Genomic DNA, 23,508 nt, shown 5'->3' on the forward strand with positions numbered 1-23,508 from the left:
AAAATCCGACTAGATCCACTCGAGGAATCTGTGGCTAAAACGAGTTTGAAATAATCAGCAAACTCTGGGTAATCACGCTGCGTCTCTCGACCAGATTTCCCAGTGCCCAGGTCACTTAGAGTCATTATTAAAAAATAATTATTCATTTGTTTGTTCGACAAACAAGTTTCCTCTAGCGGAGGATTTTGAAAGCATGCTAGGCAATCAATTTGAAAAGGCCTATGTCTGAGCACCGGTCACCAACGTGCTCCAGGTGACTGAGCACCCGGCAGGTGAAGGTTGAAGGTGTCAGGTGGAGGTGTCATGTCCACCTGAGCCAGAGCCACCAGCCAGAGCCACCAGCACATCAAAGAAGGAACCTAAAAGACTCAAGGATGCTGGGGGGAAGAGAAGGCCACAGAAGGCAGAGGAAGGGCTGAGTGGCTGTGCCCAGTGGCTGGTGACAGTCCCCTCCCAGGAGGTTCCCTGCACAGCCCTGATGTGATATCTTAACCTGCCCGACGTGAGCACATTTTAAAGCCAGGTGCCTGGGAAGGCACCGTGTCAGAGCAGAGCGGTGTTATTGTAACAGAGCGTGTGTTTGTCTTGCAAGTGTGTCGGAAGGAGGGGGCAGGTGTCTGTCCCAGCCGGCGCTCCCGGTGCAGGAGAGGCCCAGGAATTTCCCACGGCCACGCGGGATTTGTGATGCTGCAAAGGGAACATGACCATCCAGATTGGGTGTACGACGCCATCCCTTCCCCACGTGTGTGCACGGTGATGTTCACAGTAAACTGTTCTCAGGGTGCGGATTTCATGAGCCATCTTTGGGTTGAGCCAGGCCCGGTTAGACAAAGAATGACAGCTCAATAAATAGAAATTGTGCACCGCGGTAAGATTAGCACAAGGCAACGGCAAAGTTGATATAAGATCTGCTGCGAAGGAAAAGATAATGCCCCCCGCCCCATTTTTAAAGAGTAAGAACATGAATTTGTCAATAATAAATTAATAACCCTCATGTAAGAGAGTTGTCAATATGAGAGACTCTATTTCCCATGTTCAGTAATAAAGCTACCTATTATTTTGGTAAGAAATGCCTAAATTGAAATTCCAAAGGGTATTATGAAGTTGAATTAAAAAGGTAATAGATTTTTTAATAAGTTCTGGGTCAAGATGTATTATCAAGCTGTTTTCCATAGGGCATAGAATATACCATCTATGCTTTTAATAATACCAGATCTAGTTCTCCGTCCGGCAGCCAGCTGAGGCTGCCTGTCTATTATAGTCTCTCCCACCATCCCTAACAATGAAGGAATAACTAGATGGCCTGTGGAACGTTTTAAATGGAACTGTCTCCTAGAAAAACTGTTACTAGCAGAGACAGGTTCGATCCAGGCCTGGACAACCTGCTTTAGGAAAGAGTGGATCAATATTGTTTGGGAGTAAATAGTAGAGGTAAATATTATGATGAATTAAGTAAATCATAAAACAAATGGTCTATGCACTCACGTGCAGCCTCATTCCACCTGATTCCCCGATTCAGGACCGTGCAAAGGATAATTCTATGTGCTTTGAAATTCAAAGGGCTTTTGCAAAAACCAATTTTAATTATATAAACCATACATTAGCCAAGAAAGCACTATGTCTGTAAATCCTCAAAGATTGGCAAAGAATTCAACCACGTATTTTAAAAGTGGTCTGTATATTCTAAGTCGTAGATAAGTTTTCTTCTTTCCCAGTTTATGGCTTGGGTCCAAAGTCAAGGCCATATCTTTAAGCTGTTCTTTCTGTCACTCCTAACTGTCTGACTTTCCTATACTCTGTAAACCCACCTCTTTCTATGTGCTCTCTTAGAATATTCCCTCACATGTAACCCATGTTTTTCCTCACATCTTTTCTGGGTCCTAGAGACCTGGGCATTTCCACCTGTACCAATGGAGAAGGGGGTTGGGGTAAGCCCATTGGCTACAAGGTAGCTGAACTCAACAGAAGTAAATGTATCCTCCATGAAAAAGTAAACTATTGAGTGATACATCGAGAGATAAAGCTGCCTTATTGCGTGTTTAGAGACCCTGTGGTCAGGGATGAGTTAGTATAGGATGTTGCCATAGCTTTCTTCATTGTTGCCTTCATTTTAAATGGTTTTAGATTGATGTAGGAATTTACTTGATACTGTAACCTCATATTGGAAGCTTTAAATTCATTGTTACAAATTGTCTTCTGTTTTCTATATTTTCTATAAAACAAGGATCTCAGTAAGATAAAAGGATGCCTGACTCTTTCATCATGGACACATGTAGAGAGAGAGAGAGTGGATCTGGAAAACAAATTTATACTTTTTCTGGAAATAGGAAACATTATAAGACATTTAATGAGTTCAAGGTCCGCCTGCTCTCATTCTCCCTCCTGTTCACGCAGACCGTTGGCAACGCAGAGGTCGTTGGGGTGGTGACACGTTATTAGATGAATCTGCTTCAAATCTGAAGATTTATGAAAACTCTGAATGACAGACAAAAACACACACTTCCCTTCTAGAAAGGGTGAGATTAATATTCAGCAGTCACAATGTATAATTAAATGGAAAAAATGAAATGGATTGTTTATGCAGGCACAAAGGGTTGGTTTAATATTACAATAGACATGAAAGTCTGTGGCAAAATTTTTAAATTTTGCTCAGGGGTTTCGAGCCCCTCTGAGGCGTTCTCACAAGTATAACCCCATTTGCCATTTTTATGCATGTCGTGAACCTGTTTACCAGCTGCGTTCACGGAAGATGTTCAAATGTCTCTCGATGCTGCTCGTCTCCCTATGTGTATCTTGAGTACTAGATGCCCTCATTAATTTTGGAAAGAATTTTAAAGAATGCTCAAGTAACACTTCCAATTAGTAGCCGTTTTTTGTTACTTTTTTTTTTTTTTTTTAGATGTCGGAGTGCAAAGCTTATTGAAACAACCCCCAGATGGCTGAATGTTATTCTAAAACAGTCCCAGATAAGAAAAAGACTAACTGATGTCTAGAGGTCTTAATAAACCTTCTCAATCAGTTAAAATTCTATTCCTGCTCCCTTCGCATGACCCCTAAGTCCCAGCTTTGGGTTCTGTTCTTCGTCTCTAAACTTCAGACCTTGGGCAAACCCACTGGTTTCATTTTTGCTAAAACTTTATCGACTTGTGTGTTTTACTGTCAGAGAGTAGTGATCAGGCTGAATTTGTATCAACCCCGTTTTTTCCCCCCTAAATGAAGTTTATGATAATTTTGCAAGGGCAGGGTTGGGGGGTGGGGCTCTGTGTCATTTGGGTTCTGTGTATAGGATGCTGCTGAGAGAGGAGGATGAAAGAGCACTTCTGTAATAAAGAGATAGCTACGAATCATTTTTGTTCTATCTTTCTGGGAAGCTTCCTGGAATTCAGTAGGTTAAGTACAAGAACTGGGTTTCCTGGTACACAGTATGCCACGAAGGCCTTCAGGGAGGGAATTATGGAGGGTCTAGGGTACGCAAAGATGACTGAGAGTTCAGAAATGAATATTGGAGAGTCAGGGAGTAAATGAGAAGCTATCTTGCTGCTGCTGTTCTTCTCTCTCTCCCATGATGATGGGCATCTTTTTATTTTCAAGTCTTTCCCCCAGCAGGGCATGCTGGCCTCGAGGCGTCTACCTTGGGGTCTCTATTCCCAAGCAGCGGCCGTCTCTCCACTTACCGGGGGCTCAGCACCAGCCCCCAGAGGGAGACAGCAGATTTTTCTTCCCCTTTTGGTTCTTGTGATGCTGCCGCTCCCCGGGGCCCATGGCTGCCTGTGATGCCCTGTCTGGGCATCAGCCACAGCCCAAGAACCAGCCCCCTTCAGTATTTATGGGGGTGACACTTTTGCTTTCCTTCAGAGAAGCCCATTTGCTACATGAAAAAGTAACTCAAATTTCAGGACAATTAGGCGGAACCAGAAAGGCTGTTTTCCTATTTCAGGTAAAGAATATTTCATGGACACAAAATTGAGCCACACAGACATTTCACTAAGAGTGGGATTCCCTTTTTAAGTCTCCTCTACTCTTTATGGATAAATCAAGGGAAATTTGCAGTTTGTTGTTGGTATGATTGAAGACCTCTCTCACTCTTGCTGATACACTGTTTTATTTATTTATTTACTTATTTTAAATTTCAGAATATTATGGGGGTACAAACATTCTCATTACATATATTGCCTTTGCATCACCAAAGCCAGAGCTACAAGTGTGCCCATCCCCCAGACAGTATGAATTTACCCTTCCTCTCTCCCCACCTCCCACCTGCCCAGCACCTGATGGATTCTACTTCCATGTGAGCATGTACCTTTTTTTTTTTGAGACAGAGTCTCGCTCTGTTGCCTGGGCTAGAGTGCCGTGGCGTCAGCCTAGCTCACAGCAACCTCAAATTCCTGGGCTCAAGCGATCCTCCTGCCTCAGCCTCCCGAGTAGCTGGGACTACAGACATGCGCCACCATGCCCGGCTAATTTTTTCTATATATATTTTAGTTGGCCAGATAATTTCTTTCTATTTTTTAGTAGAGACGGGAGTTTCGCTCTTGCTCAGGCTGGTCTCGAACTCCTGAGCTCAGACGATCCTCCTACCTCGGCCTCCCAGAGTGCTAGGATTACAGGCGTGAGCCACCTCACCCAGCCGCATATACCTTTTTAACAAAAAGAGTAGACCTCAGGCTCAAGCCCCATCACTGGTGGCACCTGTCCCGCTCTGATGGGGCTGCAAGACAAGGCGCTCAGTGACATGAATTTCAAGTTAGAAATGAAAGTGGAACAAAATCTTAAGCAACTTGGTGAAAAAGGGTTTCACCTCTTTACATCAGGGCCAGTCTCAGCTGAAGAGAAGACCCAGAGGGAAGGGGCTCTCCTTTCTCTTGTGTCTATGATTCCATCTGACCCCAAACACATCAGAGGCTCTGTGGGGAAGGAAATAGGGTGACTGTAGCACGCTACTTAACGCAAGGAAATTTTCAGAGAAGATCGTGAGGGTAGCTCTGGGTGAAGTTCTTTGTGTTGATTTGTAAGTTATTAAGGTAAAACCATTTTTCCCTCCTGAAATTCCTCAAAAATCAGTTGGTTTAAAATACAGATCATGTTCTAGAAGGAAGTTTATAGGGATGTAAAATGCTGAGACAACCAGAAATCCCACATTTTAGATGTCAGGGCCTTTGATTCATTCCTGGGAAGGCTTAGACATCAATAAATAAAATCCTGGCTGATTGAATGTGTAACCTTATAAATTTAAGTGCTCTTCACTCTGAAGATCTGCAGTTCTTCTTTGTAAAAATCTTTTAAAGAGACTGAGCATCCCCGGAGTTTCTGGACTCTAGATAAAGTCCAGGGGCAATGCAGGTTCTGGCTTTCACGCCATACATGTTAAATTTATAACAACTTTATGTGGTGGGTGAATCTATGAATAATACAATTTGGGGATTCTGAATTTATGAATGAACAGGCAGCTCCGAGCTCCTCCTGGAGCAGGCACCGCAGGCCACGCAAAGGTAATTTCCCTTAGATTTACATTTCATTTACTCATCTTGTGCCTCTCCCGCCGAGTGCTGTGTCAGGCCTTGAAAGGAAACATCACAGCATAGCAGTCCCCAGAAAGGACAGTAAAGCTGACAGACAGGAGCCTCCCCAGTAAATCACAGACTCCACAGAGGGAAGTTGGCTGTCGGGTCTATACATTGGAAAAAGAAATGTAGAAGGGGGAAAAGAAAACACCAGTAAGAAACTTGCCAGGACTCAGTGAACGAGAAGAATGCCTCACAAGAAAACCGGGCAGAAAATAAAAAATTATCTGATTGTCCGAAGCAAAATTTTTAAGACATACGTTTTGTTAAACGGTTTCTGCAGAAAAATGAGCATGAGAATTATTGTGCATAACGATAAGAAAATAGACACAACCAATCTAAGTTTTAAAAACGTCAAGGTCAGGCCTTTTCAAACAAGGCAGAATTGCAGTAGGAGGATGAATGCATGTGTGGCAGAGGAGGTCAGAGGTGGAACTCGACAGGTACACACATGTTCTAAAGCAGGATGGGCTACATTTTCTTCTTCCGTTTTTTATTAGAGGAATTCCCACTTCAGCCAGGTTTTGTGGGTTTGAAGGTGGAAAGATTTAGTGCAGGTCTCTTTAAGGAAAAAAAATTATGAATAGACAATTAGGCATGGAGCCTTAGACGGCGTCCATGAAATTGAGGAGTTCCATTGCTTAAACTTCATCACCTACACAGTCAGTCCACCTCTGGTTCCCCCTGGAGACACTGCCTTGTGTGACCAGGGAGACAGGTGGGCTTTGGGCTGCTGCCTCGGGCAAGTGGCCCATGATTCCTCGTCTTGCATGGGTTGACTTGGGTCGCTCTGTCCTCATTGTTAGAATGTTAAGCTAGAGAAAGAGTTGTCGTTAAGGAGTGGGCTTAAGAGGTAAAGAAGTTATTTCTGGGTAGAGTAATGATGATTGTAGTATTCCTGCGTTTCAGAAGTATCTAGGGATCCGCGAAACCACGTCTTCTGTGTCTCTGCGTGGCCAGACCTGCCAGACACCGTGCCGGGCGCTTGAGACACAAAGATGAAGAATGAATGATGAGTGAGACTTGGCTTCTGCTCTCAGAAAGCTCATAATTCGGGGATGGAAGAAGCCGGGGGTTGGGAAGAGAAAAGCAGAAGGAACCCAGAGTATCTTACCAGGGCATATTGCATAAGGGATAAAGTCTCAAATTCAAATACTTGTTGAGTACTACGTTGTTCTAGCAGCTGGGGATTCAGCAGCAAACGAAACATCCCTGAATGCCAGTCCATGTGGAGCTTTTATTCTAGTGGCAAGAAACAGACAGTAGATAAACAAACTATGGATATAGATATATACATACATATATACGGGAAAACGATGGTGAGAACTGTGGAGTAGAATAAAGCAGGTTACAGGGTAATAGTCATTTTTTTCCTCCTCTCTCTCTGTGTCTTCCAATCCCAGGGAGCTGTTGCTATTTTTATATAGAGTGGTGAAGAAGAAATCAATGATAAGATGACATTTCAAAGAAGCCTGAAACAAACGAGGAAGAGGCGCTGTGGGAAGACCTTTCCAGGCAGAGAGACTAGTAAGTACGCAAGACTGGAGGCAGGAGTGTGCTGTGTGTGTCTGAGGAAACACAAGGGAGGACCGTGGGGCTGGAGTGAGCAGGGGGGAGAGAGGAAGGAGACGAGGGTCAGGGGGATCGCAGGGGCCAACGCAAGAGCCCTCAGGCCATGGCAAGGACTTTGGGCTTTCCTCTAAGTGTGGCTGGGAGCCACTGGGAGTCCCGTGTGCAGAATCTGCTTGAGAAAGGCAAGCCTGGAAGCAGGGGCTCAGCTGGGAGACGACTAGTATAATCTAGACGAGAGGTGACTAGCTCGGTAGCACTGGAGGTAAAAAGCTGTTGGCTTCTTACAGTATCTCAGGAAGGAGCCAGCAGGATATCCGGACAGGTCAGATAAGGAGAGGCAGTGTTTCATCCTGAGCAACTAGAAGATTGGAGTTTTAATTTAATGAGACAAGGACAACTGTGGGAGGGGTGGTGGGGTTTCCATACTGAGCTTAAGTTTGACGTCTGATTGGGAATGTCAAGTGGGCAGTTGGGTGTGAGTTTGGAGTTCAGGGGACAGGGTGAGTCTCGAGAGAAATATGCAGCAGGCAAGACCTTGTAGATGGTATTTAAAGCCATGAGATTAGATGAGATCACCTAGAGAATAAATATAAATAGAGAAAAAATAAATACGGTGTGTTTCTTTTCTTGATCTTTTGGATACAGCTGTCATTGAACCTCTAGAGGTGGGATTGGGTGTTTATGAGCCTAGGTTCCTGCGATTTTTTTCTCTCTATATAAAAATCTACGACATGACTTATAATCACCAACATTTCATACAAAGCTTTCCATAATTTGACCCACAGCTATTCACTTCTCTAGGCTTAGTTCCACCAAACAGCAAAAGCGTCATGCTCTGTCATGCCTTTGCGTGCATTCTGCTTGTGCATTTCTTCTTTGTGGACAGCCTACTCTGCTCCCAATCCCAGTTTATACACACACACTTCACACTTCTTCTGGGTAATTTCTACTCATTTTTAAGACCCTGATTAAGTGTCATCCCAGAAGCTTTCTGCTCAGCTCATCCCCAGGTGAGTTAAGTCCATCTTTTATGCTCTATCATCCTGTGCTTGGGAATAATTCCTTGTCCCATCGCTTTATAATTATTATCTTGTCTCTTACTGTCTGTCTGATCCTTGGTACAGAGCATCCTCAAAGCATTTATGAAAGTCCCCAAAACATTCACAGAAAGGATGAGACACAGGGGATGAGTGAGATGAGTCCCCCCATCCCACAGCAGCAGAACAGCCGCGAAAGGGACCCCCTCCCACCAGCGATGCTGAGCTGTGTCCCCAACGTCCCCTGCAGTGGACACTCTGCACATGGCCCGGTCTTAGCAAATGTGAAGTAACAAGCCCTGAATGACCGATCGTGGGAGAAAGAGGAAACAAATTAGAAATAAATCTTTGCAGGAAGGAGGAGGAAAAAAGAAAAAAGGGGCAAGAGGATTCCATTCTGAAACAAATTAGAATAGTACTAACTGAAATCTATTTCTCATTTGATAATGAGAGTTACAGTCTCAGCTAGGGGCTTAAAATTAACTTACGAATAGAAAACTCTTTGAGTCAAAGAGATATTAACTGTTTCTAAACAAATATCGTAAGCACTTTAAAATCTACTCTTTAATCCAATCAAATAATTTTGTAATCATTTTAAAAGTTACTACTTAAAATTTTTTTAAAATTTATATTTAATTAACATTTTCTCCATGTTACAAAAGCCATCATTTTGTAAACTGCTTTAAGGACCAGATTTCAGCAGGACGATACCACTAGTCATTTTCCTAACGCAAATTAATTTTGATATCTTTCATTTAATTATATCAATCAATTGCAAATTCCTTAAAAGCAGGACCTACATGATGTAGGTCCTTGACTAATGAATGTTACATTTGAATTTGAGAACATAATTGCATGATTTCAGACATTCTTGGCTTCTTGTACATAACATATACACTATTCCATAATAATGAGCTCTAATAGTATAGTCATGATTTATTAGCACTTACATGCTGTACTTGCTTTGTTTCATTCTATTTTCACCACCTTCTTATGAGAAAATACGTTTTTTCAATTGAAAAGAAGCAGAAGTTAGACGGCACTTTAAGAAATTTGCCCAGGCTCAGAATCCAATCTTGTCTAATTAAAAATGCTGTGCCTCGACACACTTATGCAAACCCTAAAAAACTTGTGTATTTGTCCTACACACACTTAAGAATGCCATTAGTTGGGAAAATCTAAGTACATAATTTGGATTTGAAAATCTTTATTAAGATACCATTTAGATTTTTTCCTTATCAAATAGTAGTGACACACTGAAGTTATTACCTCAAATATATATTAAATTTATGATTACAGAGAAGCCGTTATCACTGAATAAAGAGAAATATTTACTTCAGTTAGTTTACTGAGTCATAAGATTTCATACCTATTTAACAACTAAGACTGCTAAAATATGTAACTATGTAATACAAATATGTAAATAAGTTTGGCAACATACGGTATCTCTGAGAAATATACATTCATGAAAAATAAAGTCTTAGGTTAATGTTTTCTTCTAGCCAATCAATCAGGTTTCTAATGCTTTATCATTTTCCGCTCTTCACTTAGAAAATACATCTAATGTTTCTGTCATGACGAACTCCAAGATGAGTTGAGAAGGGTGTTCGTTTGCTCAGGTTGGTACATTTGCCTGGGATGTCCTACTATCCCAGTCCGCCTAGAAAACATCCCACATCAAGAATCAGCTGGTGACGCATAAACCTGTGACTCGAGCCCAGACCTCTGTCCTGAGCTCCCATGTCCAGTGCTCCACTGCTCACAATCATCTCTACTCGAGTTCTTCTGGGGAGTCTCAGCTCACCGTGAGATACTGCTGTGACTTTCCGCCCTTCCCCCTCCACCCAAAGGAGAATGGGTTACTCTGTTTTTGGTGCCTCCATTGTATTTTGTGCAAGCTTTTGTAATACCGTCCATAATACTTTATTTGAGGTCTGCAAATACTGGGCACACAGACCACTCTCCCATTCTTCACTGTTGGGAACTTGTTATTACAATAACAACAACAATAATAGCTGTTGTTAGTAGTAGTATCTGCTGAACTCATTTGACTATGGTAGGCAGCTAATGCTAACAGATTGGAAGCTGTTGACCAGATAAAGCCTCTTCTCCATTCCCATGAATAGGAATTTTTGTATTCATTTTTATAAGCCATGTGAGTTTCTGGTGGCACTTGTAGATAAATTAACGAGTCCATAAATGAATAAATTTATGCACGTTACCTGCATTAATAAATGAGTCACATAATTTCCTTAGATAGGATTGTTGGTAGCAAAACAGAGTCACTTTAGGGAACTCAAAGTGTGTCTCACCAACTTCTATGTAAAAAAGTTCATATTTGATGACAGCCAATCTAACCATCCAGCCCATGTTATTAAGCAGTGAATCAAATTAACCCACCAAAGTTTAATGCCAAAAAGTTTTTCTCCTGTGAGTCAAGGGAAAAGATGCACAATAACTACCTATGACAAGTATGCAATATTAATTTTGTAGCTAATTAATTTTTAATATCATGCCTGTTTAATTAGTAACCAAAGAGCCAGAGTGGTGACTGTCTCATACAGCTAGAGTGTGTATATTATGTAGGTGTGAAAGCTTAAATTGCAATAGACTTTATAACTTCACATGTAGTTCAAGATTTATGAGCCGTACATGATACTTAAAAAGTTCTCTCTTAAGATTATTAAGTAGTTAGAATTTTAATTACATGATATGTTTTCTCTTTATAAGGGGAGATGTTATCTGAGAGAATTTTGACTGCTGGAGGCTAATAGGATCAGGACCTTTATGGAATTTTGTTTTTCCATGTACTACAAACATATAAAAAAATGCCTCTAAAAGAGAAAAAAATAATTAATCACTAATCAGTGAATTGCTTTGGTCTTCATATCCAGAGAACAATCTTGGTTCTGTCCTGCAAAGTCCTGAGTTCACTTTATTTATTTGTCTAAATGTTTCGAGATGATAGAGTTGGTAACTCCTCTGTCTCTATTATTTCCTGTTTCCTATGTTATGGAGCCTCTATATCATTCTGTAAAGTCAGGTGGAAGGGAAAAAGGAAGTATTGTTAAACTGATTTTAAAAAAGCAAGAGAAAACAACTCTTCCATTTTATATCTTTTAAAGAAAAATCAGCTAATAGACTTCAAACATAACTTCTTGCAGCATTTTTTTTGTAATTATGCTCTTAGAATATATGATGTGTTTTTATTTTCATAATTAACAGGAAATACATGTTATACATTAAATGTGACACAAGAGATATGAATTATGCAGTCAACTCGGTTTGTGCTGCTGAGCACAAAGCCCAAGGCACATTCAGTCGAGTTTCTATGAAGATCTATAATGAGTTTCAAGTACATCATTTCCTGATGGAGGATACGAAAACATCCATCAATGCAAATTTTTGCACATTTTTTCAGCTTTTATGAATACTTTACAACTTCTAAAAAGAATGAATTTCCAAAGTGCAACTTGAGCAAAATCTATTAGTAATTTTATATGAGACTGTTTAGCTTCAGAGGGATCCACAAAGATATGTACATATATATACACATGCATTTATTTAAACTTATTATAGAGTGCTATCCGTGACGATAATGAGTGTAAGAGTGTAGTCTGATACTGTACAATTTAATAAAGACCCTAGTTAATATCTAAACCTATGATATTAGTTTTATTACCATACGGTGAAATAGATGGTACCACAGAACAGAAAGCAAAAAAGTATTTGCTCATCTTTTAAATTCAAAATGAAAACTTCCATGTACATATGCAAAGTAAATGCACATATTTTATGCATTTACTTCTTAGAGAGTTAAGATTAACCATAAATATCTTAACTTAAAGATTATGTTGGATTGACTTTTTATTTTCCATGAGGATAGCATTTAGACATATACTGATGAGGAGTGAAGGAAAACGCTTAGGAGTAAAATGGCGTTGAATATTAAAGAAACATTAAAAGGTACAGCACTTGGATGTCTTTAGAGACACCTTATAGAATAACATATAGTTACTGTGTAAGAAAGTCCAGCAAGAAAACAGCCTCCTAATCGGATCCCTCAACATGTCTCTCCTCCCCACAGTTCATTTTCTACAATGAAGAGTCATCCTGAAAAGCTGATCGGATCCCATGGCTTCCCCGCTCAAAGACCTCTGCTGGCTGTCTGGTGCCTGGAGCATGAAGGCTCATCTCCCAGCCTGGCCCCAGCCGGCTCCCCCAGCCTCATTTCCTGACAAACTCCTCCACACACCTTAACCTCTGGGCCCCGAACTGCAGATGCAGGGTGAGGGGCAGGGAAGAAGCTTCGTGGGCACCATCTGACCAGGGCTTCCCTCTTCGTGGGGACTTGCCCCCTTTGTCATACCCCAAATGATCAGCTGTTTCATTATCCACTGGTTTTGCTTTTACTTTTTCTCGTTGCCCGTTCCTTATCCTCTAGCAGAGACACTACAGAGCAACAGGAAGTCAAACATTCTCACGACATGGTGCAAATTGTAAAGAGAAAACACATTTTTGCTCCTGTCCTTTGCTATAAATTACTTCATGGGTACGGAAAGTGACAGTTACCATTTCCATATGCTTGTGGAGGAAGGACACATGGCCACGAGAAAAATGGCCAGAAAGCCCCTTGACCTGCTGAGTCAGGATTGTCTCCAAGCACCCACCTCCCGCTCCTTGAGCTGAGTTTGGCACACAAGTGCCTCATGGATGTTTCTTAGCAAAATGAATTTAATCCGCTGATAGATCTTAGTACTTAGTAGGTTGAAGGAAGTGGAATAATTTTAATGATATTGTATAAAAATTTATTTTGAATACTGTATTTCTTTTTCGATCAATACATTAACACCTTCCATGATAAGAAATTTTATTTTTGGTTTAGGTGAAAAAAGAATGCAGATTGAGTACCTGTTTATTAGTGAGGGCCCACATCTGCTAGGTGGTTTATTGACATTTTCTTCTTTACGTCTCCAAACAACCTGAAAGTCGGTATTAGGCCCCTTATTTTTATATACAGGGAAATGAAGTCAAATCTCGTAGTGCACACAGATGTAAGTGGTAGAGTGGGGATGGGAGCCCATGTTCATCTGATACAAAGGAAATGATCTGCCTATCTATATAGACCAGAGACTTAAAAAAAAAAATTTCTCTAAAACTCAGGAAGTCATTGATCCGAGGTCCCTTACCAAGAATTTTTCTCAATTCCCTGAGGTTTCACAGTGAGGACCACGACTTTAGCTGTTGTGAAGTGGGCAAGGCAATAGACGATTGCCTACATAATCTGAGCCCATCCCTTTTAAGATCTTTATAGATTCCATTGCAGATTGAAAAATGAACACAACACTCTTAATACCTTAAAGTATTTTATAATTCTTAAAATGGGAAGAAATATTATGAAAGTATATTCAATATGAAATGATACAGGGACAGGCACTAGCACCAATCAAATGTCCATGTAGCTTTCATTGTTTACGTAAGGAATAACACTTCACAAACTGTTAAGACAAAACTATGGCAGAGCATAAAAGCGCTTGTACATCAAGCACTTAGTCGAAAGTTACATTATGCTAACAAGCTGAAGAGCTTGTCAACATCTCCTGGGTTAAGTGTGCCTCCCCTTTGATCATCCAAAAAGGTTTCCAACACTGTAGGTGGTCCTAATTAACAGGGAACTGTGATCTTTTACTACTAGATTTCTCAAGTCAGGCAATAGACCACATTCTATTAATGCTTACTGATATTGTCCTATTCAAATCCCAATATCTCCCAGATACACAACTGATTATGAATGTGTGTCCTGTTTTAATAGCGTCTTTCAAGAGAAAGTTTGATGCTTCTTATCTAAATATCCTCAGGGTTCCTGGAGTCAATTATATTTTCTCATCATGGACTAGGAATGCCTCACACTTAGAATAAGCTCCATATCTGGATAATCCACATCTGAATTCGACCCTTGATTGAATTTACATGATCTTTCTGGGGTGGGGGAGGTGAGGGTGAGTGTAAGTGTGTGTGTGTGTGTGTGTGTGTGTAGACGGTGTGGTTTCGTTTGCATTTAAGTCCTTCTGTTTTAGTAGCCACAAGGAAAGAAGCTGGCTGCTTTAAATACATAAATCTCTTTTAATAGTCATGTCAACCCCACAAGATGGTTATTTTGATGTTCATTTTAGAGATTAAGAGACCAAAACTCCTTCTGTGGAAAGATGGCAGATTGAATACATGCATCTAATTTTATTTCTTTTGAAACCACAGTGAAAATACAGTAAAGGGATTTTCAAAAAAACATTTTCAGCACGATGGAGAGAATGGGAGCAGTGAGAACCTGTGAATGCTGGAGAGACGAGTGACAACCAGCCGCCCAGCCCAGAGAGAGCCCAGTCCCACTCGGAACGTGGAAAGCTCAGCCCTAGTTAGAGGGAGAATTCACAAGAGGCTCCGGCGTGCTCGGTGCCAGGTACCCCCGGAGGTGGAAATAAAAGGATGTGGAGAGCTAAAGTAGGAACTTAACTGAAAACTGTTTGAAAAGCAGTTAGGTCCTCAGATGCCTTTTTGCACTCTTTGCTGCCGATTGACTGTCCGTTTTCACTCCCACTAACACTTGGAGGCTTATCCCCTGAAGAGGGTGACACCAAGCCTGCACATGGGAGGACCCCAGACAAAGCTGAGAGAGTGGACACCCCACGTCGCCCAGGACCAGGAAGCCCACGCACTCTGACTGCCGACGCCCTCCAGCGCTCTTTAGCTTCCGTGGGATCCTAGAACTTCAGAAGCCCAGGTGTTGCTCCCCAGGCAGGAGGTTGAAAGAACCTTCCCTGGGGAACCAGAGCAGCCCAAGAGGAAAGACGACAAAACGGACCAGCGAATTACCCCAGAGTAAAGCTCATAGACAACTGGCATCTGCTGAATAGCGTTAATTCTCCACACTTTTTCTAAAACTGTGAAAGTTAACTGTGAAAATTAACACATATACAATAGAGTACGTAATTTATGAAGAAGACCCCAAAGGCATTAAACAGCAACAACAAAAATAAATAAACGGCACCTGATTAAATTAAAAAGCTTCTGCACAGCCAAGGAGACAATCGGTAAAGCAAATAGACAGCCTACCGGATGGGAGAAAATAGTTGCGTGCTATCTGTCTGATAAAGGGATGGTAACCAGAATCTACAAAGAACTCAAGCGAATCAGCAAGAAAGCATCAAACAACCCTCTTAAAAAGTGAGCAAAAGACATGAACAGGAGTTTTTCAAAAGAAGACAGACTGACTAATGGCTAATAAACATATGAAAAAATGCTCAATGTCTCTTGGAATTTCTAATCAGTTATGATGAAAACAGCTCATAGCTGGGTCACTAAGTTGGGGCACAATAATAAGAGTGAGACAAGATATGTGTCCTTTCTCCTAGGGGGTGGATGGCCCCCAGGGCTGTGCCTTGGCCACTACCTGTATCTCCAGTGTGGTCACTTTCCCTCTTGGTCTTTGAGATCTGGTCTCCTCTCAGGCTCCAAGAAGGTGTCATGTCCCTGCTCACGGCACGACTGCCCTACATCTTGTTCTTTATGTCTGCAAGTCCCCACTGCCCCTTTGCCATCTTTTAGTTTCAACTCCTGCTCATTCTTAATTTTTCTCTACAGATTTAATTTAATTTTAAATTTGTAAATGTACTAAAATTTTTTTGGCTTTGGTTGTGCAATAATTTATATTAACTTACGAGAAACAGATCTAGAGAAAGATCCCAAAGATCAGTAGCATCAACCTGTAATAGTAGAATTTTTTTTTTTTTTTTCTTTTTTGAGACAGAGTCTCGCTCTGTTGCCTGGACTAGAGTGCCATGGTGTCAGCCTAGCTCACAGCAACCTCAAACTCCTGGGCTCAAGCGATCTTCCTGCCTCAGCCTCCCGAGTAGCTGGGACTACAGGCACGTGCCACCATGCCCAGCTAATTGTTTTCTATTTTTAGTAGAGACAGGGTCTTGCTCTTGCCCAGGCTTGTCTAGCACTCCTGACCTCAAACGATCCTCCCACCCCAGCCTCTAAGAGTGCTAGGATTACAGGCGTGAGCCACTGCGCTTGGCCTAATGGTGGAATTTTCACCTTCTTCACATACGCTGCAACAGAGGAAAGCAAGACTAGTAGGAGTACCTGTTTACACTTAGAAACTCGGTGTGAGATTTCTCAGAGATGACTAATATGAATTAGTCATATAACTGTTTCAAAGTAGCCTGAAAAAAATTAAATTCAGATGAAGTCATTAGGCAGGCTTAACAGCCTTGTGAGAGTCTTGGCCTCAGGCTAAGAAAATAAAAGTGGATCTTATTTGTATTCAATCAACAAGTGAATTAATTAGCTCCTTAAAAAGCTCAAAAATTGTCATGTTTAGCCTTGGAGAGGCTATTTTGTGAGTGAATCACAGTCGGCATCTTGTGAGAATGGGTCTCCGACATCACACACACCTTCTCATTCACCTGTCCTAACTGCTGCCCTGCGTTCGTTAGTAAAGGACACATACTCCTAAAGCTAAGTGTGGCTTTGTTTTTCTTTGCTGTTCTATGACCCCTTTGCCAAAGGGCAGACGGGAGACAGAGAACAGAGACTCCACACTGCTGGTGTCGGGGTGCGGGGTGAAAACTCCCACACTCACAGAGGGGTCCCCAAGAGCCTCTCAGAAACATGAACTTGGTTATTTATTGTCATGGGCACAACATCACTAATCTGTCAATAAGGCAGCATTACCCACAATGTGAATTCTTTTTGTTTTGATTGTGAATTTTGCTATATGACCAGATGATACTCAAAGTAATGAACCTTATGCTATGAAGATTCTGTTCTTATAATGAACTAACATTTAGTGAAGTCTAACATACACTTAATGAAATTCATAAACACTGTTGCAATAACTCATAAATAATCGTATATTGAACACTATGTCCATCTCACCATAGAATCTTAGAGGCTGGCTGGATTCAGATGATCTTAGCTTTCTTGGAGGCACAGAGAAGGTAGACTTTTGCCTGAGAACACACAGCTAATGACAAGTTCACAACTCCTCTACTCTGACAAACTACCTCTTATTCTTTGTAAGATGTAACATTATCCAAGCTGAGAGATAAATATTTTTAATTAGAATATAAAGTTCCCCCCCCTTTGCATGGAGAACTGAATGATTTCTATAATCCTTTTGAAACTGAACAATAAAATTATGAAATTTTTACACAGTCCCATTTTCATTATGTAGCTTTTTCTTTATAATCAACAAAGTTTCCCAAATAACTTGTTCTGTTTCATCCTTATTTCTACCATTCCTACCACTTAGGCATACTCATATATATATATATATATATACACATATGCACATATGTATAAATATATGTGTGTATATATATATTTTTTGTAAATGTTTCAAATTACTCTTTCACAACAGGGGCTACTTTGACCTCAAGTACCTTTTCATAATTTGAGATGTGAACTTGTCTGACTGCACCTTACAAATCTTCCCCTGAGGGCCTCTACCCCCAAAGGAGAAATTCTGAGCAGACCTCAGTCCCTCCCTTCCTTTTCTCTGCCCCTTAATCTATAGATTTTCCGGGTGCTGGAGCACTTGAAACCGAGGAAGCACCGTGTGATAAGACATGAAGGTGACGGGGGGGGGGGGGGGGTGACGACACGCAGACTCTGAAGCAGGGGAGGCAGCAAGACCCCAGTCGGGGCTGGAGCCAGAGAGAAGGGAGTCAACAGGAGAAAGTGAGCTGGAGAGCGTGGTCCGGGGTGGTGACTAACGTTTGCTCAGAAAGGGATTTAGGGAGACTCACTTTTGTAGAACATAACTGATAGACTCACATGCTATTTAAGGAGTCTGACTGCGTTACCTGAAACCAAGAGGAGATGAACATCCTGGTTTTTGGTACCAATTTTCTGGCCAGAAATAGGAGGGCTAAAAGAAGCTGGTACCTGAGGAGACAGGCAAAGAAACTACTGATATATTTCTGATGTGACTCCCTTTCTTTGGTTTCCTATCAAGAAGGACATTTTGAAATTCCTCAGGAGTTCTCACACCACTGTGGGTTCGTGTTTGCACACGCTTGGGGTTTGTGTTTGCACACGCTCGGGGTGTGCATGCAGAAAGGGGGGCCTCTCTGTCCCCCCATGTCACACATTCTTGGCCAGGGTCACTCCTCACTTCACACAGGTTTCCTCTTCCCTGTCATGGGACTAGACACGAAAACTTGAAGCCTTCAGACTCAGCAAGTAGGATGTGGTCAATTAAGGGAAAAATTAATAATGAATTTATTCAGCTGAGGTTAGCTAAGCTGAGGGGAGCAGCTCCAGAGAGAGCTGTCTAAGTTACAGAATGTCTAATGTGATTACTTAAAATACCTGTGGCTTTGCCTGTCATTCAATTAAAACAAATTTGAACTTTTCATTTTGAAATTTGAAATAATTTTAGACTTACAAGAATGTTGCCAAAATGGGACAAAGAGTTCCCGCATACCCTTCACCCAGCTTTTCCAAATGTTGACATCTTACCTGGGCCTCGCACGATTATCAAAGTCAGGGAATTCGCACCGGTTTAATTCTATTCACTCATCTTCACATTTTATTTAAATTGGCTGCTTGTCTCACTAGTGTTTTTTTCAGGGCCACAATCAAGTCCAGGATTACACCTGACATTTAGTTGTTCAATAATGACTTTTCAAGTTTGCGGTACTTTTTTTTTTTTTTTTTTTTACAATTAGGACTCCTGAGTATAATGATGTCATAAGTGTAAGACTAGCTCAGTAAAAATGTCCCAGCCTGTTGACTGTCAATTCAAATACCAGCATTCCTTGTTTTATTGTGCTTTGTTTTATTGCACTTCACAAATATTGGGATGTTTACAAGTTGGAGTTTTATGGCAAGCCTGAATCAAGCAAGTTGATTTGGTGCCATTTTTCCAACAGCGTGTGCTCACTTTGTGTCTCCGTTTCATGTTTTAGTAACCCTTATATTTCAAATTTATCATTCTTATATTAGTTATGGTGATCTGTGATTAGTGACCTTGGATGTTAACATTGTAACTGTTTTGGGGTGCCACAAACCATGCCCATACAAGATGGTGAAATTAATCAATAAATGTTGTGGGTGTTCTGACTGCTCCACCAACTGGCCATTCCCCCACCTCTCTCTCTCTCTTCTTGGGCCTCCCTATTCCTTGAGACACAACAATATTGAAATTAGGCCAGTTAATAACCCTACAATGGCCTCTAAGTGTTCATGTGAAAGGAAGAGTCATGGGTCTCTCACTTTAAATCACAAACTAGAAATGATGAAGCTTAGCGAGGAAGGCATGTCAAAAGTCAAGACAGGCCAAAAGCTAGGCCTTTTGTGCCAAACAGTCAGCCAAGATGTGCATAGAGAGGAAAAGTTCTTAAAATAAATTGAAAGTGCTACTCCAGTGAACACACAAATGATAAGAAAACTGAAACAGCCTTATTGCTGATATGGAGAAAGTTTGAGTGGTCTGGATAGAAGATCAAACCAGACACAACATTTTCTTAAGCCAAAGCCTAACCAGAGCAAGGCACTAACTTTCTTCAGTTCCATGTAGGCTGAGAGAGAGGAGGAAGCTCCACAAGAAAAGTTTGAAGCTACCAGAGGTTGGCACATGAAGTTCAAGGAAAGAAGCCGTCTCCATAACACGGAAGTGCAAGGTGCAGCAGCAAGTGCTGATGGAGACGCTGCAACAAGGTATCCAGATCTAGCTAAGATAACTGATGGAGGCGGCCACACTAAACAACAGATTGTCAATGTAGAGAAAATGGCCTTGTATTGGAAGAAGATGCCATCTAGGACTTGCATAGCTAGAGAGAAGAAGTCAATGCTTGCCTCCAAAGCTTCAAAGCACAGTTTGAGTCTCTTGTTCTGGGATATTGCAGCTGGTAGCTTTAAGTTGAAACCAATACTCACTTACCATTCCAAAAATTCTAGAGCCCTTATGAATTATGCTAACTCTACTCAGTGCTCTATAAATGGAACAACAAAGCCGGGATGACAGCACATCTGTATATAGCATGCTGTATTGAATATTTTAAGTCCACTGTTGAGACCTACTGCTCAGAAAAAAGAATTTCTTTCAAAACATCACTGTTCATTGACAATATTCTTGGTCACCAAAGAGCTCTAATGGAGATATACTTGATTAATGTTGTTTTTATGCCTGTGAACACAACATCTATTCTTCAGCCCATAGATCAAGGTGTAATTTTGACTTTCAAGTGTTATAATTTAAGAAATACATTTTGTAATGCTATAGCTGGCAAAGATAGTGATTCCTCTGATGGATCTGGGCAAAGTAAATTGAAAACCTTCTGGAAAGGATTCTCCATTCTAGATTCCATTAAGAATATCTGGGATTCACAGAAGGTCAAAATATCAACATTAATAGGAGTTTGGGAAGAATTTGACTCCAACCCTCATGCATGACTTCATGGAGGAAGTAACTGCAGCTATGGTGGGAATAGCAAGAAAACTAGAATTAGCAGTGGAGGCTGAAGATGTGACTGAATTGCTGCACTCTCATGATCAGACTTGAATGGATGAAAAGTTGCTTCTTGTGGATGAACAAAGAAAGTGGTTTCTTAGGATGGAATCTACTCCTGGTAAAGATGTTACGAATATCATTGAAGTGACAACAAAGGATTTAGAAGAGTTCATAACCTTAGGTGATAAAGCAGTGTCAGAGTGTGAGAGGACTGACTGCAATCTTCAAAGAAGTTCTACTGTGGGTAAAATGCTATCAAACAGCCCTGCATGCTATAGAGAAGTCTTGTGAAAGGAAGAGTCAATCTATGCAGCAAATTTCATTGCTGTCTTATTTTAAGAAATTGCTACAGCCACCCCAGCCTTCAGGAACCACCACTGAGATCAGTCAGCAGACATCAACACTGAGGCAAGACCCTCCACCAGCAAAAAGATGGGCTAATCACTAGTACTTTTTAGCAATAAAGTATTTTTTTCATTAAGGTATGTATGCTGTTTTTTAGACTGTTTAGATGTAATGCTGTTGCATACTTAATGAACAGTGTAATATAACCGTATAATTTTATATACACTGAAAAACTGAAAATTCTGTATGGCTTGCTTTATTATGATAGTCACTGTATTGCAATGGCACAGAACTGAAACTGCAATATCTCTGAGGTTTGCCTGTAACTATTTGATGTACCTGTTCTGGATAGAATAGAAAGTAAAAAGATCAGAATTTTTCCAGGCACATTTACTTCTTACCCATTTTTAAAGGGAAATGTTATAATAGTCTTTGAAGCATTTTGCTAGGATAGCACTTCCCATGCTCAGCTGGGTCAGAAGCCAAATTAGAATCACTTCCTATTTTTAAACTCTCTGGATATGAGTTCCAATATCATCATTTGACTCCCGACTTCATCCAAAATTAGCCTTTAGTTTATGCCTCCTAAAAGCTTTTTAATCCCTTTTGTTTTGACATATGAACTGTTGAAATTCTCATCCTACATCAATGCAGTTAGATTTTTTTGGGTGCCAATTGTGTAAATAACACCGAGCTAATTAATGCCCTGAGAAGTATGAGAGTGGTTCCATCCCCAAAAAGCTTGTACCCTTACTGGAGAAGGAGTATATATTTTGTTGAAAATTAATTAAGGTGTGTGTATTGGACTTTTCCAGTGAAGTAGGACCAACAGGATGTGTGTGTGTGTGTGTGTGTGCACGCATACACTTTTATTACAAGGAATTGGCTCACATGATTATGGAGGATAAAAAAATTTAAGTTTTGCAGTCAGCAGGCTGGACATTCAGGAGAGCTGATGGTCTAAGTTCCAGTCTGAAAGCTGGCAAGCTCAAGATCCAAGAAGAGCTGATGTTTTAGTTCACCTTCACAGGCCAGAAGAGGCTCGAGTCCCAGCTCAAGCAGTCGGCAGGAGGGATTCCCTCTTACCTTTTTGTTCCTTTGGGGCCTTCACCTGGTTGGCTGAAGCTCACCCACACTAGCTAGGGAGGGCAACCTGCTTTACTTAGCCTACCGATCTAATGTTCGTGTCATCCAGAAATACCCTCATGGACACACCCAAAATAATGTCAGATCCAATGTGTGGGGACCCTGTGGTCCAGAGTCAAGTTAACACATAAAATTAATCATCACAGTGTGATAGAGGAGTGTAGAAAAGAACCAGTGTGGACGTGAATAGTGAACTTGACCTGAGCCTTAAAGAGTGGGCAGGATAGAAGTGGGCTGTTTAGAGAGCGGAGAAGGAGTATCAAGGAAGAAGAGATAAACGATAGCAGCAAAACCTTAAAAACTAAAGCAGAGGATGTGAGAAGAGCAATGTTGGCAAACAGAAGTAGATGGGGCAGTGTCACTTGTCAGAGAGTGAACGTTTAGAACCGAGAGCTGAAATATGATGTCGTGATGTGAAAGGAACTTGACTTTCATGTTGGGATTTATTTTAGTGTCCTGAAATCATAATTGATTATGGAGATCAGTCTGGTGGTGATCTTAGTTTAAGTGGATTGAGGAGTGGAAACTGGTTAAAAAACAACTGTAAAAATAATTCAGAGAAGAAATGATATCATGGAAGGGAAAACAGTGACTAAAAAAAAGAGAAAAAATCTACAAAAAATTACTGCCTTCAGGTGGCTGATGGAATAAAGGAGATGAAGAAAGGAGTCAAAAACCCTAATGACAGCCATTTATGTATTTCTTACTACGTGCTGGTGTGGTGCCAAGACTTTAACCTGGGTTAGTTGTGACAATAACCCCTGTAAAGTGTCCAAAATCTCTATAAGGTAAAATCTAAACTCTCAGTTGCATGGCGTACGGCCGTCTGTGTGTGGCTCTCGTGTTAACTGGTTACGTTCATCTCCGTTCAGTAGATTCTCTAATGTTGGCGTTCAGCCTTCGGGTTTATTTGTAATTGCATGCACAGGCTAACCTCTCTCACGGTTCTGTTTCTTTGCCAGTATGCAAACCCCGAGTTTGTTCCCTTGAAAAGTAATTTACCTTTCAAAATTTGGCGTGAATATTACTTTCTGTGGGACGCCTTTCTTGCACCCTTCAGGCTGGCTAAGGCGCTGTTGGCTGCTTGTCTCTCCCACTGGATTGCTAGATAATTAAAAAAGGAAGCTGTGCTTTTTCTATTTTGCTCTCAGGTTATGTCAGCGTCTGGCAAAGTAGGGGGGTCTAGATTAATCAGTATTGTTGAAGACTGAATGTTTGAATGAACGATGAGTGTGATGGTCAGTGATTTACCACGACCTTTCTGTTAAACGATTCAGTGAATTGATTGCTTTAGGTACTGTGTCTTGGTTGTTTTCTTCCAGTGTCT

This window comes from Eulemur rufifrons, chromosome 27 (assembly GCF_041146395.1).
Source record: "Eulemur rufifrons isolate Redbay chromosome 27, OSU_ERuf_1, whole genome shotgun sequence".
Classification (NCBI taxonomy): domain Eukaryota; kingdom Metazoa; phylum Chordata; class Mammalia; order Primates; family Lemuridae; genus Eulemur; species Eulemur rufifrons.